The following is a 20790-nucleotide window of genomic DNA, read 5'->3' as shown; positions in this document are numbered from 1 at the left end:
CTTGAATGATTAACAGACAATTTAAAAGTTAAAGCGATGCTAACAATAACGAGGCCGCAGTTCTTTGTTTACATTTGAAACTCTTAATAGAACAGTGAATTAAGTCAGTTTGTGGACCAACTTTCGTGTCTTTTTGTCGAGTGAGACCAAAAGTAAACTTTCAATTTTGTGCTCCGAAAAATCTGTCTTCCTGCCTGCTGGTCAAATTACTGTTTTTGCGTCCAAACTCTAATTTTAATTGTAAAAAATTTTTTAACTGTTTTTAACTGCATTTCGTGCTTTTAAATGTTTTTGTATATTACAATTTTTAATGACGATGCTTTGAGTTTTTATGTATTTTTGCCTTGCGGCGAACTGAGAACTGAATTAATTAAATGAGAAATATATCTCTAGTGAAATTCGAGTTTAAACGAAATACAGCAAAAATGTGTATAATTTAATAAGCCGTACAAGAAGTAATGTGGTGTCCACATGAGATATTTCTATTTCGGTTAACAAAGAAAGATGTATTTATTAATAGGAGAATTCAGAATACAAAGCTAGTTTATGTCTGCGCGAAGAATGTTGAACAATCTTTATCCGATAACATTTAGACTACTATGTCGGAAATTCGTCTGTGAAAAACTGTTTTTTCTTTTATTTGTTTATTTTCTTTTATACATCGTTTCAGATTCATTATAGTATTTGAATAGAACATGTAGTAATTCTTCAGATGATATAATCTTTGTGCACTCTGAGTTATAAAATGAATGAGATGTAACGCTGTTATGTAAACCTAGCGCCTAAGTGTCGCTATGGTAAATAAATATACTGAACTTTAAAGAGTGCATTTATTCTATTGTGGTCTATGTGCTACCGACGAAGTAGATTTAATTCAAAATTCGTTAAATGTTAATTCAATATGTTTAAATTAAATGCAGAAAAACTGCGTATAATTTAATATTCTGTACAAGAACGTGATGTGGTGTACACATCAGATTTTCCCTCCCAAGATTAGCTACAATTGGCAGTTTTCTTTCACATGTTTGGCAACAGCTATGAGAAATAACAATCTACTAGAACTCATCAATGACTATTGCTGTAGTAACGTAATGTAACGCATCGAACGTAATGCGACGTAAAGAAATGGAAAGATTCGACTACACATATTTCTAGCGACAATAAAATTGTTCTTACAAAAACATTCATAAAGAAACTAACTAGCTTGATAAACGTTTCTACAAGCACCTGATGAAAAATCTGGAATTTAGTCCTTTTAATGGTTGAGTTTGATAGCTGTGGTTTAGATAAACGCTGTGATGCAACACATATCATATAAATTTCATACTGAATACCGCGACACCACGAACTGACAAATTCGACAAGAAAAAAAAATTGGTTGTCTAAAAAAAAAAAAAAAAAGTTATTTAGATAACACTTTAGTACCAGACTCATGAAAGAACTTCAATTATTTTATAACCCGCAATTTTCCTCCCTCCAATTCAAGAACCAGCAGGTTATGCGCAATAATAGGCAGTAAATCATAATGATTTTATCCCAAACACCATTATCACTGCCTAAAAGGAGGGGGAAAATAATAATAATAATTCTACAGATCTGTCTTACAAGCGGTCAAGACTCAATTAAGAGGCATGGCCTGTAATAATTTATCTCTGGCAAATATCATCAGGGCTAAGCCAAAGTAGAATTACGCAGATTTCATGCTTCAGTAGTTTCATAATAGATACTATTGTTTTTCACATTTTCGTTTCTCATGGCACCCTTAATGTAGAAAAGTAGTTCACCTAGAGGTGATGTACGTCAACTCTTCTAGACAAGCGAATTTATTTTTAAGTAATTTTCATTAAATAAAATGACTAATATCCTTTAAATATATGATTCCCTGTTTAAAACAAAGTAAATATAGGGGGGGATAAATATGTGAATAGAATTGTACTTAACAGATCTTTTTCAATGTTTATTTAACACCATTAAACAAAAACACATGCAATTAATTTGGAATTGTACTTTTTTCACTCTCTATATTCATACATATATATTAGCCCCAAGCAATTGCTCGCGTATCTTGTAAGTCTTTTTAATCCAAGTTTGTATGTAAGTGGCGTTAACTCAAGATGAAATAATATCAAATCAAATATTTTGTTCTACAGTTTGCCTTTGCTGTTTTGAACAACTCATTTCAAATATCAGATTTTATGCTCTTTAACTTCCGCGGGAACAATTTTTAAACTATATTTTATTGCTTTACAATAGGCATTTCACTGTAGCGACTTCCCCTCATTTCAGATAGTAATTCGTGTCGTCATCATAGCACAGAAGGAGTTAGAGAAATTTTAGCAAAACTTTTTTCCGGAGCAGTCGTTGCCATTGTTATGAGTAATGTTTTCGTTTTGGGGGAGACGAAACAGTCTTAAAGTGTATGTTCTAAAGTAACAGGCTTTAATAGGCCTGTCATAACTGCTTAGCGTAAGACTGTCTAAGGTGTGAAACTGAAATCTGCGTAACAAAATCAGTTTGTAAATTTTTTTAATCTTGTGATTTGTACATTTTTAAAAGTTTTTAAGCTTTTAAAACTTTAGGGTTAAACTGTAATCTAAATTCTTCAGAATTTTTTTCCTTTAAATGTGGATTTAAAACGAAGGTGTAAAAGAGATAAGTTGCATCCAAATTGTGTAGATGAAGTACACAATATGTAACGTTTTAAAAGTCTTTAATTATTTATACAAATATTTAAATTTAAGCTTCCATTATGTCATTGAGAATTATGTATATTATTTTAAACCGCCTATTTAGTTATAAGTAATGCGCGGTTACAATTTTACATTTAGCGGAATGGCAACAGTTCGAAACCGTGTGGATGATTGAAAGAAAGGACGGCGATTTAATATCATAATGCAAGATGTCGAATACTAACATTTGGTAGTTTAAAATTCCCTTGAAAATATGCCACAAAACAAGGATAATATCCAAGGGCTTAACTATCAATTGATTTAAATACTAGTTTAATAAAAACTTAATTACTTAAAGCACTAAAAAAATTTTGTTTGTTAAAAATATGCAAACATAAAAAAATAATTTAAATATATTCAAAATACAAAAAACAAAAAAGTGATAGCCTCTAGATCGTATGTGTTTAAGAGTATAATTTAACAGTTTAATTTCTAATCAGTAAACAAGTAACTCTGTTTTAGCGCTTTAAATCCAGTACAGTCACAAAGCGATAAAAGTGCAGTGAAATAAAGAGAAACATTACAGCGCCATCTATGGATTAGGAGGGAAAGTAATTTACTTTACTTGTATTTGGAATGTGAATTTGCAAACAATCTAGGTGGCATATACAAAATTAAAATGTTTTAGCACTTTTTCATCTGCTATCACTAATTACTTTTTATTAGTTTCTCACTGCTTGATTATAAAGTTTAATTCCAGCAAAATTATTATAATTCAAGTTTTTAATAAAATTTGTACAAATGTCCGAATAATCATATATGTGTTTTCCCAAGTTCTTTTCCACTTGCGAGACCTTTAAAATATAAATCTCAAGAAACCCCTGACCTCCATATCATAATTTTTCTCACTTTTATAAGCATTGCGATCGCCAGAAATCAAAAACATCATAAACCATGACATCTTTAACAAATACTTTAAGAGAATTATAATTATTTTTCATAACCATCTGTATATTAACTACATGTTTTTAATCTGCTTTACCATCTCATCCAGAAATTCTTTCTTGTCAATTTTAATGGTGATGCTTTTGGCTATGTTCTATGCTCATTTCATTAACTCTTAATATCTTCACATTTGCTATCTGCAAATGTGTGTTTACGAGTTACAATGAGTTATTTCCATAATTGGAGCATGATGATGTTTAGGTCTGCGGAAGCCCTAATTACAGTGGAAATTTGATTATCCATCTTTCTCCCAACTATTAGATTCTGTTATCCATCAGACACAGTGACAGGTCAACGATCAGAGGAAATCCATTAGCTACAAAAAATAAAAATAAGGACGGAAAACGGTAACTTAAATAAGCCATAATATGTAGGCTCATTATTTTGTCACCGGATTTAAAATAAAAGGCTACTGTTTCTGAAAGGCTATTTCTACTGCTTTAAAATAATATAGTACAGCACTATACTATTACTGACAAAAGAATCTATACAAAATCAATTATTTTAAAAATTTGATTTCAATGTTTACTTCATTCTAAGAAGTAAAGGAGGTATTGTAATCGCGAAACATTTCAAGTATCATATTTCAACAGAAATATTCATTTTGACTATTCTCGAATCCATTTAAACGATTTTATTTTTTTATTCATATCCATGCGTATGGACAGAATAAAGGAATTTTTTTCCCAAATCGGATTGTAAAATGAATTTAAAATGGATTTTAATGACGTCTGTGCGTACATATGTATGTATGTATGCATGGATATACCTCTTAAGGACACTTAAGTATATAATATAAAATATAGAATTATATGGTATTTATATTGTCTCTACGGTGTAGGGTTTAGGGGATGTAAAAGCCACCTAGATAAATAGGGGCAAAAATGTAAAAGCCGCTAGTCGGTATAGTGTTTAAAGGAGCCGACTGCGATACCAAAGGGCCTGGTTTCGTATCTCGAAGAAGGCATGGTTGTACTTGTTTGTCCCCTCATAGGAGGCAAATGCGGCCCACCCATGGAGGTAGGAAAGGGAGGAGGGGCCAACCCGCGCTAAATGTGAAGCACTGCTTTGAAGCTTGGGTCACCAGATGGGGTGTTCTTTGTTTACATTCAGAAGCTCGCTTGACAAGATTCTGATAGTATTTCGACACACGACAGTTCCATAGAAATCGGAAAAGGGACACTTTCGCATGAAAGAAACATTCATAGTGTGATGGATAATAGCAATTTGTATACTTTAGTGACATTTACGCAAAAATCACTAACAACAGCGATAACTAACAACAGCGATTTTGTTTATGAATTTGTTTTATAAAATTATAAGCTGTTGCACTACAAAAATATAGATTTTAAGAAAAATGTTATGCTTAAAGAATGAAAAATACCTTACGGTACATTTAAAATTGTATACGTCTTTCGATACCCTTGATAGAGTATTCGATACTTTATTTTATTTTCCAAACGTCAAAATGTTTTAAATAAAACAAATTTTTTTCACATCCATATATTATTGTAACATGTACCTTTTAAAATTTTTTAGAGGAGAGGCTTTACTGCTGCTCATTTTAAACCCATCGTTTTAATTTTATATATCTGAAAAATAATCACTTTGGGCTTACACGTTTTATAAATATAAAATTATGTACGTTAAAATATTTGTAATTAGGCACATAGGTCAGATTAAGTTTTTATTAAATAGAGTAACGCATGCAAGGGCTATCTGCCTAAAGAGAGAGATGCCATCGTGGAGGAATTTTGAAGAAAAACTGACCTTTGAGTGGGTATTAAAAATAATACTTATAATTTTCATTCAAATTATATTCATATATATTTTTTATGTAAAACTTTCGGGTTTATGCTAAATTAGTGTAAATTACTTTACACGAAAAATATAGCAAATGCACAGAAATTAAAGATTTGCACATGCCGGAAAGGAAAAATAGGAAATATGTATGGGTATTTATGCGTTTGCTTGCAAAAAGCATGTATCTGCCTTTGACAAAATACTTAAATATTCATTAAATTATTTATAAATGTATTTGAAATGAAGAATTTATTCACTTATAAACAACTGTGAAAGTACTGTGAAGAAATCTAATGATTAAATGTATCTAATTTATAATGATTATAAATGTTATCTAAATATATAATAACCTTAATATTGAATTGTAAACATAAATTGAAATCCTGTTGACAAATACGTTATAAAACTATTTAAGCAAGAATTGTTCGCATTGGAAAGCAATCTGTTAAAAGGTATTGTAAAGCAAATGCTATGAGATGCGCACTTAAGAACGTAATAAAGAGTTTTGGAATATGTATTGTTGAAATGAAGAGTAAAAAAAAAAAAAAAAAAAATCTGATAAGTATAATTAAAAGAATTATTCCACTTACATTTTATAATAACTCAGTTACAAGTTTTAAATAATACTTAAAAAAAAAAAAAACTTATTTTATTCCCTTTCAGAAATGTTCAGAGAAAGTCAAGTACTATTTAATACCTATTTAATTATTAGGAATTAGCGAAATACTTATTTAAAGTATTTCGCTAATTCCTAATAATTATCTAATTTAAAATGAACCGAATAGAGCATTAATTATAAATTGACTTACATTTTTCGATTTAAAAGATGCCTCAGAAGCCAAAAAATCATGTCATATTCAAAAAAGTATTTTAGGAAGAATCTCTATAAATAGAAAAGAAATAATGCATAATTTTAATATTAATAATACAATAAACTTTGATCTTAATTTTTGTACCTTAACCGAATAAAATCGAATTACCTTAATTTTTTTTTCTAATGTAATTAACGAAAACTTGTGAAAATATTTCATTCAAATTAAACCATTCTGAGAAAACTGTCCTGTTAAAAGTATAGCATTTAATTCCGTTCAGAATGGAATGTTGTTTAAAAATATGTTGTTTTCACATACTTAGGACTCTGAAGTGTTGTAGAAATAGAAAATATATACATTTATATGTATATTTACGACGTAATTACAAAATATTTACATCCGAAAGCGTCAAATCCCATAGAACTCAATGGTAAGTGACCCAATGTTTTGCTCACCACGTAGGGATCGCCGGTGCTTCAGAGCAGGGTACGGGAGAAACTTGTTTAGGACGACTCCATCTTACTTCCTACCTCCATGGGCCCACCTATTACGTGCCTCCACAATAAAGAGTCCACAGTTTCTGGGCTTAGTACTGGCCAACGTCTCTGGACAGTTTGGGTTTAAAAGTTTTGGATTTAGTTTAACGATAAGATTTCTACTATATATAGCAGTGAGCAAGCTCAGAAGTACATTGGGACCAATTTACAATTATAGTCTTGGTTTATTATTACTAGTTTACTATATTAAATGAGTATCTTTTTCATGGATTGGCCTTATAAGTTTCTGGTACTGGGAGATTAAAACTTCTGTTATTCGTGTTTCTCTTATCCATTACGATGATGATCGTGAAATTGACGGATAATCCTAATCTCGCTGTAATAGGGAATCGAAAAAAATGGATAAGGAAAAGAATAGCCACTTTTTTTCATGAAAATCTCAGAGAAAACAATTATGATTCACAAGGTTCTGAAGTGGAGATGAACGAGAGTAATGAAAAAGAGGAATAGGTGCAAAAAATTACGCATGTAACGAAAACTACTGAACTAAAAACTGTGGAAGTAGGATGCGAACAGGTATAAGTTGATGTCTTCTTTTACGTATTCCATAAAACAGATTGTTTGAGTAATTCGCTACGTTGAAGTTTATAAACTTGTTGAAGAAATCTGTCAGATTCGGTCGCGTGATTAAGCTATTGTATAATATGTTAAGGTACACCTCGAAATTGTGGTGAGATTCTTGTAATTCTTTTCTTTTTTTAACGGCGGGCACTAGCCATTTTAGGCTTTCGCCACTAAGGCTAGAAGAGGTGGTCATTTTATTATGAAGGCACGTAACAGGCGGCCACTGATACCTCCTATGGAACGGACAGACAATTTGCAAAATTATTCCGGGATTCGAACCCGGGCGCTTCCGTACAGTACTCAAGAGTCACTAACCACTTTCCCGTATTGGGGGCCATCTTTATAACGATCATTGATGAGTATGTAGTATGAAGCTTCCGTGATGGTTCTTAATATCGTTTATCGTCTTTAAGATGGGAATTGTTCTCTGAACCACGTTTGAACAGCTGCTCCGATTTTGCCAGCAGACCCATAGATAAAAGGCATACCAGCTAACTCCGCGTTAGTGTAGGGATGCATATCGCTTGAAATCAGCACAGGAAATGACGATCCAGCAACCCGCTTTTCTGCTTTTAACTGCAGCTCAGCAGCACCCAGTACCATATAAATGCGGCATTTCCACATACACATTCCATCATGATCAATCTTATTTCGGCCTTTATAGTTTTGCCAGACATTCTATTTATGTATACTGTAACGTCAGAACACCCGTGTCGGGTGCAAGAAAAAGACAGATTGTCTTTTAAATGATTTATTTTGAAAACTTAATAAGAAATTCTTGAATAAATATTAAAGTAATTGAATCATTTTAACCATAATTCATACAAAGGCTGCTAACGCGGCAACGACGCTAAAATGCGTCTGCTTTCACTCGTTTACAGCATCAAAAGCTTTTTACACAAAGCTCTCTCCTCGTTTTGTTAAAAACCTGGAAAGAGAAATTTTAGTCTCTTATGTCCGGAAACCACACTAGGGGAGTTTCCGCTGCACCTTTCTTCCAAAGGCTTACTGTCCATTCTGTCGCTGAGAAAAAGATAGTTCTCATTAAGCGCCCGGAAATCCGAGGGGGGCATATGTCTGAGCGTTACAATACGCATATATATGTAAGATGAAAAACTATGCAAATGTAAATCATTATTTAAATTAGCAACATCCCCTTCATGCTAAGTTTTAATTTGGTACTTCTCCTCTTTATTCTAAAAATAGCAATCTTTTTCTGCACTACGTGATATCGAGTCCAAGTAGCACGGCAACGTCGTAACGACGTTGCAAACTGGTAGCGAGTTATGTTGCAAAAACTTTGCAATATGTCATTTTTAAGACGCCCAGATGTCCGCGAAGCTCCACTGTTTTGCAATCGCTGCAAAGACGTCTTTATTACGTCTTTGCAGATGAGGTTTATGTTGAAAAGACGTCGTTATTGCGTCTTTCTCACGTAATATTTTGGTTGTGAAAGCATCGTAACAGGACGTCTTAACAATGCCTAAATGTTCGCAGAATTCAACCTTTTTGCATCAGTTGTGAAAACGTCGTTATGATGTCCTTGTGTTACATATTGATTTATGCAGAAAAATAAGCTTAATAATTAATGTTTTTTTTTTTTTTTTTTTTTTTAAATTTTGTATTCCTTGTATTTTTCTAAAGTTTAGATATTTTATCATTTCCTGAAAAACCAGAAGATAATACAGTTTTTTTCTCTTTAGACTAAATATGCATAACTAATAATAGCCTTAATTATTTTCAGTACTTTAAACTATATTTTTTTAATAACTTAAATTATAAGTTACGATCATTTAAGATTTCATCATTTTTTTCCCTTAATCCTTTAGTCTGCAAGTGAGAATAATTATGAAAGTGGTTATTATAAATATATAACAAGAATAGTAGGCATAAATAAAAGTAAAGCTATATATGTGTATAAAAAAAGAACGTTTCTATTTATAACAGCATTGTTACATTTATTTCTGTCAAATCTCAGAGAAAATGAAAATTGCCCCTGCCATGATAAATTAGGAAGCGTAAGGTAACATAATCAGTATTTTACCTGAACGCTAGTATAAATTTATTCGCGTTTCATAGTAAGAAATATAACCATTAACTTTTATATCCCCAAGGTATGCAAATAAAAGACTAAACTTAAAGACTTAACTAAAGTAGTTAATAAATGTGATCAAATACAAATCAACAAAAATATAGCTAAAGCTAATATACCTAAGCTAAAAAATATACCTAAGCTAAAAAATACCAAAAAAAAAAAAAAAAAAAAAAACACTTCCCATATTCATATCTAGAATGAAATAATAACCTAACAAACAACATTAGCGCTATTTAAGAAAAAGCATGAACTAGCAGGGTTTAAAAGTATAAATAGCAGAAGGAAGGTAACAGAACTAAAATTTTCAATTAATAAAAAAATACTTGTGTTTTTTAAATAGTAAGCGATTAAAAGTGCAATAATTATGGATTGCAGTATTTACTAGTAATGCTGATAATTCTTAATGTCATTTCTTTCGATCATATGTAAATGTATTTACTTATTTTTAGTTTCTACATTTTAAAAACAGTGATATATTACAATGATCATTTCATGCACTTTTTATAATCAATAACTTTCCTCTTGATACTGTACAGAAATAATTTAAATAATGTAGTATACGATAGTAAGCTAAGTACGTTAAAGTAAGCTTTTCGTTAAACAGCACACGATTTTTGTTTCTATATATTCTGAATTCCTGTGTTATCACAAGCACATAAAAAGTTAGCGAAGAAAATAGAATACACTTAAATTTAATAAAGAATAAAATCTAATTTCCAACATTCATTTATTGAGATAAGCTAATATACATACAATAACGGCAATATTAAAAAAAAAAAACGCGAATTACACAGTGTTTGGAAGAATAGATAATTCTTCTAGAAAAGTAATAAAACTGCAGTTTGCAATCAATAAAAAAGTATTTAGTGTTTTTTAATATTAATTAATTAAATATCACATAATTATAGATTACAATATTTCGGAGTAATGCTAATTTTTCCTTAACACTATTTTTTCCGTCATATATCCGTGTATCCAAATATTACACCGCTGGAACCACTGAATATTGAGAACACCACTATATAATTTTAATCACGGAAACACATAAAACACCAAAAGAGAACACAATTTCACTCTATGGACGATTGTAGCACGTTGCATGTGATATTTTTCACACGATGTATCCAAAACTCAATATTTTGGTGTCGTCTTGTAGAGCAGATATTCACAAACAAAATAAACACAAATTCGGCATTCTTAAGATGATTTCTCCTCAATTCAAAATAAACTGCCATCATTATATTCCTGTACATCGTCCGCTTTCTGTATTGAAGCTCTCCAGTATTTAATTCCGACGGTGAATTGAAGCAAAATTTCACGAAAATAAAAGGGAGTCTAACGAAATTGCGCAGTTAGCGAAGTTGGTTGTTCGAATTTGGTAGCTTGCCAAAGCGCACAAAATTGACCTCGAGATGTTCGTTTATATAAGCACCCAGTAAATAATACCGGCCCAACAGCAACGCAGTATACCTTTCAGCCGATTGCATTACATCTTTCCACGAATATATTTTGAAATTCTTCTCATAATTTAATAGAATCTTTTTTAAATGGCCTAGAATTATTTCAACTGAATAGAATTACGAACAATATTCACAAGATTATATTTACAAAAAAAAAAAAAAAAAAAAAAAAAAAATTATCGGGCTCGCTAAAACATTTGTAATGTCAATGTCGCCAAATCCCGAGTGTACGGTATACTAGGATTAAACCAAGCAACTTTTAATGCATTTGAATTTGTGGAGATGGACAAAAACGTAAAAACATAACAAACAGTTCATTAGAATTTTTAAAGGTAATGAATTCGTAAATTTTGATATCAACAATTATTAGTAATTTATCAAAGGCATTAATTTTGTCTTTTTCCATGAAAAGTGTTAATATTTCTTTCTCCTTTTCCATTAACTTTTCCGTTCTCCCTCTCCTGACTGTCGGTGAGTTTTCCGTCATATATATTGGACAGCCGTTAAATATGCATGGATATGCATCGTCTTTTAACATTGGACGTTTTCTCGGAATTCTTAAAATTGCCCCATTTTTATCCGTGAATACATCTTCATGCACAATCACATCTTCGCAAAAATTTGTACTTTTTGCATTGCATGCGGTAAAATGTTTCATATTATATCAGCATATTAATTCAAATAAATTCGTCCTTACTTCAAAAATAATAAATAAAGTCATATTTCAGCAGTGAAACATGTTAATATGTTAACATGTGATTTGCATTGATTTCGGAAACATGAATTTTTTTTAAATATGTAAAATGCATAACTTGATAACTTACTTTATAGATTAGTTTCATTTTTAAATATTTTGCTATAATATTTATAAAAAATATATTTGAAGTATTCAATTATTTTAACAAATTTTTAAACAATAATTTAGCACGTATTTTTAGTACTAATTAAATTTAATAAATCAAAAGTATTTATATTCTTATGCATATGCGGCTTAAGTGTTTGTCGCCGATAATTTATTGGTTGCTTGCGTAACTATAAATTGTTTTATTCCCCGTGCAGTGTAGCGCGTGACGAATATTATGAGAAATCTAAGCCGGAAAACTTAAAAATACAAGAGCACGTCCATTTAACATTTAATAAATAAATTTAACATCTATATGTAATAGAATTCGGAAATATGCAACCGGCAAAAACCGGCAACGATGAAAAAACAAATAAAATGAAATAAATAAATATCTTTATTATATGCCGCTTAAGTGTATGTTTGTCGCCAATAGTTTATTGGTTGCTTGAGTAATTGTACTAGCCAATGGGGTGAAGTTGCCACGGCACAGGGTTGCCGTTTCAATTGAGACGTAGACAATTTCCTGTAAAACTTGTCTTTGCTATGACCATCAATAAGTCTCAGGGCTACACGCTTAAGCGAGTTGGCATTTTTTTACCTGAGACTGCATTTGGACACGGTCAACTTTATGTTGCTTGTTCAAGAGTTCGTGAAAGAACGGACGTAAATTAAAAATAATAGATGGTCCTCTAGAAGGCGAGCTTAAAAATGATGGAAAGATCTACACAAGAAATGTTGTGTTCAAAGAGATCTTTGATATGTGAATTCCTTTTTTATTATTTAAATCACATTTATTTGTTAAGCTAGCAGTGGCTCTTAAGAAATGTACCGCCAGTGGTTTCCTTCAGTGCACTCTACTTTAAGCAATTAAGCAAGTAGAAGGGAGAAACCCCGTGGGGCAGTAAGCAAAGGGGAGTCCTCGCCACCTGCCCTGGGAAATTCAGTTTGAATTAGCAGACACCTTTGCACAAATAATTTTAATTACAATTTATAATATCTAGAACATCGGTCATTTCGTATGACCGCCGGGCTTTCTAGTAAATTTATATTTCATTAGATGAATCTACCTTAGATTAATATATTTAGATGAAATAAAATAATGAAACATTGCAAAATAAATCTTATGCGGACTTCAGATTTTTGAAAGGGCGGATTTAGCTTCTTTTCATTGTAAAAGTAACGCTGATGAACTGTGAAAAAAATGCTAAAACGACCACGTCTAAAAGCGGTCATATCATGACGTTTCAGCGACATTGACAAATTACCAAGATGCAACGGCAAATATTTTGCGTCTTCACAACGTTGTAAAGAGCTCGTAAAAGTTATCACTACCACTTTGCAACCTCTCGGACAAGTTTGCAACGTCGTATGCTACTTGGGAGACTAATCCATCCCATATGACTCTCTCATAACGCGGGTAATGTAAATGGAACTAAAATTCAAAAGCCAATAATAATTTTACAGCAGTATTAATTACCCAATAGGCAAAACTAATACATTTTGAATTAAGATTTCATCCTGAACACAACTCACTTGCTTTCTACACTTCATCTTAGATACACTGCTGCTTGCTACTCTCTTTTTATTGAAAAGCTATAAAAAATGTAAACGCTTTGAAGAGTGACAAGTTTTTCGTGACCACAACATGTTTACTGATATAAAGATTAATATTTAATCTGTCTCGGCTCTCCAGTTTCCTTTAGCGTTATGAATCAACATTTCGAACTTTACGCCATCAACTTATCCTACAACATTACAGCCAAGTTTGCCCTTCGTTATGAATCACTCTGTACGCTATCAATATTTCTATAGTATCATTGTTTCTAAGTATGCTTCATTACCTATATGTGCAATAATTTTGTTGGTACGTAAATTGAACTTAGAGTTGGTTAATTGGCTAGAGAAGATGAAACGAACTCACTTTTTAGTCATGGACGAAATAACTTTGCAGGGGATAGCTGTAATGGAATGGTAATGGTTTATTGCATAGATGGAATAATGGACTTGCAAACAGGCCAGGCGAATTCAATATAATTTTATTACTGGATAAAGCAGTTCTGGAGACATAATATTTAATTCACACATGATTATGGGTGCAGTAGACACCCATAATTTTATGTACGCAGCTTACATTTTAGACATTAGAAAAAGAAGTACACCAAACAGAGAGACATAGTTTATTCTGGAAGCAGCAGACGAAAAAGTGAGGCGTCGGAGTTATTTATAAGCTCGTTTCGCTTTGTTTTAATCCTGAGCAGCTATTAGGCAAAGTTCTACAGCAGTAGAATTCTACTGCAGGGAAAAAGTGACGTCAGTGCAGAAGTGAAAGGGATTGTCTCAGAATCTAAAATAGAAATTTAAATGTGTATTGCTAATTAAATGTCTTTTATATTTTACATATTCCCTACTTCAAGGAGAGAAAGGCTGGGCTATTGAACAGACTTTTCAGAAAAAGTATTTCAGCAAAAGCGAAGGGAGAGAAATTTTATACAATATATGCAGTTTCAATGAGAAAGTAAATGAAAAGTTCCGGGGACGCTGCCTTGAGTTTCACTATGACCCATCATTTGATTCATGAACTTTCAATATATGTTGTTGTTGACTAAAGTTCACTTGTCTAACGTATAGTCAACTCAAGCCCATGAAATTCCGTATGGCAAGCAGCACAAGATTACATACTTTCAGTATTTGAAATATATAAAAACGTATAAAAGCATAATTTATAAATTTGATAAGAAAACATTATGTGACCTAATAACAAAGTTTTATGTGATCTATAAATTAAATTAAGTCTACAATTTGAACTTTTCTTGAAATATTTTCCCCAAATAGGTTAAAATGTTCTGCATTTGGGGTATCAGATTTTCCAGAAAATAATTGAAAACATTCAGAGTTATGAAAAGGCACCTGGATACTACATCTGTCGGTGGTTTTGTTGGATGGGGTCATAAATGAGTCCTTTATCGGATAAAATGGATTTATCATAAAGCCCAAGCTAAACACGGATATAATATGTAATTTTTAGTTTTTACAGAGCAGAGGATCTGATACATCCTAAAAGGTTCATCACTTGGCCTTTACTGTATGTTTTTGGATTACTCATCAGAAGGCACCCTGCTCTCGTTGCTAGAGTAAGTCCACCATAGTTTATAATATCAGGAGCTGTTACACATCATACGTTTTGCAGTCTCTTGACAGTGTTTCGTAAAAACTAAGTTTTGTAATCAGTATGAATTCAAAATATTTTTATTACCCATCCATGAAATTCTATTAAATTTAATACTTATTTGCTCAATATAAAACAAAATGGCATTTTCGTGTTCCAAAGCATGCAATAATTAACATACAAAAGAGATATATAATAATAATTTGGATGAAAAAATGGCAGGTCTCCTTGTTAGCATAAATTTAGGTCTTTTGCATAATGAAACTGGAAAGGCATACGAAACGAACGTGCGCCAAGATATATATTGGCGAGAGAAAGTAAAGTTCGTGTGTAATGCAGTATATATGACTTTCACCTTAGGTACCGTGCCAAAGTATGTTCCTGTTTTTTTCTTATTGCCTAAATAGGTATGCTTGAAGATATATGACTTATATTTGTATGTAAGTTATCTCCTTTTCGATAATTCAGTGTTTTAATGTCTGTGAAGATTATTACTTTTTGTTATGCTTAAGTTAAGCAAAATTCTCCTATTTTATTAAATAAAGATTTTGTAGTTAATTTTCTTGACTTATGATTCTTTAATGAAAACTGCGCCTGAGGACACTTTGGCCTGCGCCTGAGGACTCATTACGCCTTCAGTGCTAATGCACAAACGAACACTTCTATATACACATGAATTTGTACGTGTGAGCATATGCAAGGTAAAAGTGAAACATTTATTTTTAATAAAATGCCTTTTCAATTGATTATTAGCTATTCCTATCCTTAAAATAATAACATTCATAATTAATCCTTCTGAAGTCCATCATTCCAAAATTAATGAAAATCGGATCTTATCTAATGCAAGTAACGCATATATTTATATATTAGTAGATGTGAGAATCAAATTATTTATTTTCTAGTCTTCACGCTACAGTTTTTAGTAACTACACTCTATCTAGAAACAAAGTAACTTCACCATTTTAACTCAGTAATATATTCTTCCTTTTATCATTCTTCTGATTGTATAAGAAATATGCAGATTTTCATGCCCCAAACCTTTTAAAGTAGGAGGCGGGTTGCTTTGCCCTTCTTCTAATAAGACAAATTTTGTACTCCTTCTGTCACGCAATGTTATGGTTTTTATAAACTGTTCTTTTCTTCTCCAAAATAAAAATAAAGTTTTATATGAGGACTTGTCTGCCATTTAAAAGGTATTGTATATATACTTGCCCTTTGTGCGAATAGTTTGATTTAGTTATTTATACATTTTTTTTTTTTTTTTTTTTTTTTTTTTTAAATTTGACATTTCTAAAACCTGAATATTTTCGTCATTTAAAACACTTCTGCAACTGGAAGCATATGTCTATTGACCAACGATTTCGAAAATAAAAATATATGGTCAATAGGCCGGGTAAGGATATATCCCGAAAGTATATATCCTTACCCTGCCTATTGACTATATATATACTTTCGGTACAGCCGGGGACTGCAAAATAAAAACCGGAGGTGTAGAGCTAGATGCTACAGCAGCTCCCTGTACATAATTTCAAGGTTCTACGGTTAGTCGCTTTTTGAGTTATACGATATACATACGTAAAATGTCACGAAATACGATGTCGGGAAAAAATCCATTATACAATCCCTTTTGGAAAAAGGAGTCAATTCTGTCCTTACGTACAGATGTCACGCAAAGAGATCGTTCAAATAGATTCGGAAAAAGTCAAAATGGATACTTCAGTTCAAATAGCTGAAATTTTTCGCCATTACAGTACTCCCTTCATTTTGTACAAGGAAGTAAAAAAGATATATATGTATGATGATTTTCATGAACACGGCTAATTTCACGGGTCCCGCTGGTAATAATAATAACTGAAATGAACCTGTGTTTAGTGCTTTCAAGTCTCTTAGTTTGTAAATTCATCACGAAATAAATTTGAGATAAAAGTTAAATATTATCTCACGCTTTGCTGAACGACAACGAGGTGCCACGTGGAAACTAAAAATATTTTAATTTGGGCAGTGGCAACGCATTCCTTTTAAATCACTGAGTTTGTTGACTGAATTCGAAACACAAATGTATTGTATTCTGTCGAGAGGCAATACACTTTTTTATATATATCTGAGTTTGGGGATTAAATTTGAATTAGATATCTTATGCTTTGCCGAGTGACACCACAAATCTTTTATTTCGCTGAGTTAAATTCTCACCAAAATATTAAATAAATAAAAAATTAATTTAAAATTCAATATTCGGCCAAATTTCGAGAAGGTAAAAGACTACGTGTGTTCAAAATTTCGTGACTCTATATGCTGCCATTTTCCTACAATGCGATGAACATATATATCCAGGTGTCGGCAAAGTTTGAAACAACCGACTCCAGGTACCGGCAAAGTTTGAAATCCGGCAATCTATAGAATGATTAGGCATTGTATATAATGTCTAAAGCTAGCCGGCGGTGTATGAAACGATTCATATTTCTACCATTTCCTGGACATTCTATAGAATGCCGAATGACAAACCGACAAAGTGTGAAATGCATTTCCGATTCCTTTCAAAGAACCAAACTAGTTATCAGAAGTTAAACAATCTGATGTGTGCACCACAGGACTTCCTTGTACGGAATATTAAATTATACGCATTTTTCTTGCATTTCATTTAAACTTATTGGATTGAATTAAATCTACTTCATCAATAGCGCATAAACCACAATAGAATAAATGCACTCTTTAAAATTAACTATCATTGTTTACCATAGCGACACTCTGGTGCTAGGTTCATTTAACAACGTTACATTTCGTTCATATTATAACTATGTCTATGTCTTATCACTTAGAGGCAATCGACCATTAACGGCCTTTACCAATATATTATACTTGACTTTTAAATGCGTCAAGAATCGAGTAAGTTGCATCCAATAATATGGAAGTACTTGTGAACATACTGTGCTAGAATTCAGAGATTACTAGCGACGGAGGCTCCTGTGCCGCCGTCCGTAGAATAAGTAAACTTTGAACAAATGAGGCGCTCGTGTGACGCCATCTATTAGTAGGGATAAAAAACGTTTCAGTTGACTGGAGCTCTCGTGGCGCCATCTCTTGCAGAATGTATTGGAAGGCATTTTTAAAATTTCACAAAAAATTATTCTTCCATATTATAACTCAGAATGCACAAAATTTATATTATTTGAAGAATTATCTAATCGTTGCCACATCTTCTATTCAAATACTATAATAAATCTAGAACGATGTATAAAAGAAATTAAGCAAACAGAACTAAAAAGAAACAGTTTTTCACAGACGATTCAATATTTCTCATTCAATTAATTCAATTCTCACTTCGCGAAAAGGCTCAAAATATCTATATTAAAATTACGAAGTAAATCTTAAACACTTATTTCCTCGAAAAAATTCCAGAAAGGATTAAGCGTGGTTTAATTCGCAATAATAAATGAAGGCGTTATCTTTGTTGTTGCGAAGCTTAGTCTCTCTAGATTGGCAACAAATCTACTAATCTGCTGTTTCAAATGTAAACAAACATTTCTGCCATGTTATTTAAAATTTATTCTTAACCACACTTAAATAGCTTTTAAATTGTTGATAATTCTGCAAATTTGTTTGCAGATTTCCTAAAGGCATAAAAGCCTTAATAGGAAGATAAGAAAAATTTAATTCAGTCATTTTTAAAGCAAAAATGCACAGTTTACAAACATATAAGAGTAAAGCAACTGGGATCACTGAGCCGGTTAACAGAGTGGATATATATATATAAATGTATTTATATGCGTTTGGTGCGGCCGATTGCAACCAAAATGCGAGGTGCACATTTACATGCTGTAGCAGTCCTATATACAAAATTTCAACGTTCTGAGATTACTCGTTTTTGAGTTATGCGAGATACATACCTACGTACGTTTTTCGTGGTGTCTGTACGTACATCAAAATTCATTTTAAAGCAGTTTTATAATTGTTTTAGAGGAAAAGTCTTTTATTCTGGTCTTACATACAGATGTCAAGCAAAAACATCGTTAAATTGCATTCGATAGTTATCAAAATGGATGTTTTCGTTGAAATATGCTGCCTGAAAATTTTCGCGATTACAATACTTCCTTTTTACTTCGTACAAGCAAATAAAAATGATGTAAAAAGGTCAAAATGACTAAGAAGAAACCATAGGATTGCTGGGTGCTGAATCGCTAGGATGTGATGTTTATGAAAAACAAAATCACATTCATTTATCCTGTTCAAGATAGCGTCAGTACTATACAGAATTACGTTACGGACGCAGATTTATTTCTCGTACTCATTCGAGTACTGGACACGAACGACGTGACAGAATGTTGAAAGAAATTTCAACGAAATACAAAATACACGTAATCATATTGAACTTTTGTGAGCCCTGTCAGAAGAAGCAAAAAGATATTTAAAAGGGCATTGTTTATGAAACTTATGATTGTTTTTTAGTTTAATTTCCGTTGTCGGGTAGATCTTATTGATTTCTAGTCTCGGACAGATGTAAAATACAAATTTATTATGTTGTATCAAGATCATCACACTGTCCTTTTTGTATTTTTGAGGAATGAGCGTCTTTAACAGCCTTATCACAACCTTTTATTCATACTTTGCCTAAAGAGTATTTAATCATTCTATAGAGTGCCTAGGCATTATATATAATGACTAGGGAAAGTATATAATAATTCTCATATTTCAGAAATGCCTAAAATCGTCCGGCATTATATACAATGCCTAGGCATTCTATATAATGCTTAGGCATTGTATATAATGCGTTTCATACTTTGCCGTTAACATATACACAGATAGATGAAAATTCTTCATTCTTTTTTAAGAGATAATTAGGAACTTCATCTTTTCAAGTTTCTTCTATTTTTATGACATACCATATTTTGTTTAATTGCAGCAAAGTTTCAATAATATAGTCTGGAATTGGAATATGGAAAACTTCTTTGAATTCCCAGTGGCGTACTAATAGGGTTTAGCTGTATATTTTGCTGCTATAATTTCGTCCCATTATATTAGCTTGGGAAATATTGCCTCAACAAAGACCGAGAACAATACAATGTTTGAAGACTCAAAGAATATCTACCTCTTTTACAATGAACCAGTTTTGTTAACTCAGCTGTGATAGTGTCATGACGTAATATTGAATCTTTCAGCCTAGTTTTATCTGGATTGTTATCTGTCGCTCCTGTTTACGCCAGCTTTGATTCAAATATAATGCAAAAAAGATAAAAGATACAACCTCATTCTGGCAATGACTTTGAACTTATGGAATGTGTTAGAATGTTGAAGCAATTGATGTGGTCCTTTTTGTTCTCAGCAGTTCTCCGTGTAAAGTAAAATTCTATTGAGATGGCAATTTATATATGGCGCAAAAGTCTCCATATGTAGGGTAAAAATGATCTTTTGCTATTGCTGTTATTGTTGCACATAAGCTTTGTTGTGCACAATAACCTATTACACAACCTTAAGTAGTAAGAAGGGTTTTGCATCACTGTATAGAATTCTCATTTTACTAATTATTTCAAAATTATTTGTAGGGAAATTTTGATTGTTATGAATAATAAATTTAGTTTTGATATTAAGATTATAATTCAGTAAAAATTCTATTCTTTTCCTGGCTCCATTGATATAGCATTCTCATTCTCCAACATAAAAATTACTGCGTAACTGTATGTCTCATACCTTTATTTAATCTCTTTAATATCCCTACTAAACATATTATTACTTTTTATGTGAAGAAATATACAACAAATATTAATTTCAGGCTCAAAATTAGATGTCATCTGAATCATCGAATACAAATGCAAACACTAAA

The 20790-nt window shown here is 31.8% G+C and overlaps 1 protein-coding gene across 1 annotated transcript in view; it reads left to right on the top strand.

Annotated features, from left to right (window-relative positions):
- LOC118187556 (uncharacterized) overlaps positions 1-20790 on the top strand; it is a 61862-nt gene that overhangs the window by 17072 nt on the left and 24000 nt on the right. The gene's annotated exons all lie outside the window — the stretch shown is intronic.

The sequence above is a fragment of the Stegodyphus dumicola genome, chromosome 3 (genome assembly GCF_044657685.1).
Source record: "Stegodyphus dumicola isolate Sdum_Otavi_A_Nest chromosome 3, ASM4465768v1".
NCBI lineage: Eukaryota > Metazoa > Arthropoda > Arachnida > Araneae > Eresidae > Stegodyphus > Stegodyphus dumicola.
Note: the sequence above shows the minus strand (reverse complement) of the source record. Positions and strands in the feature narration are given on the sequence as shown.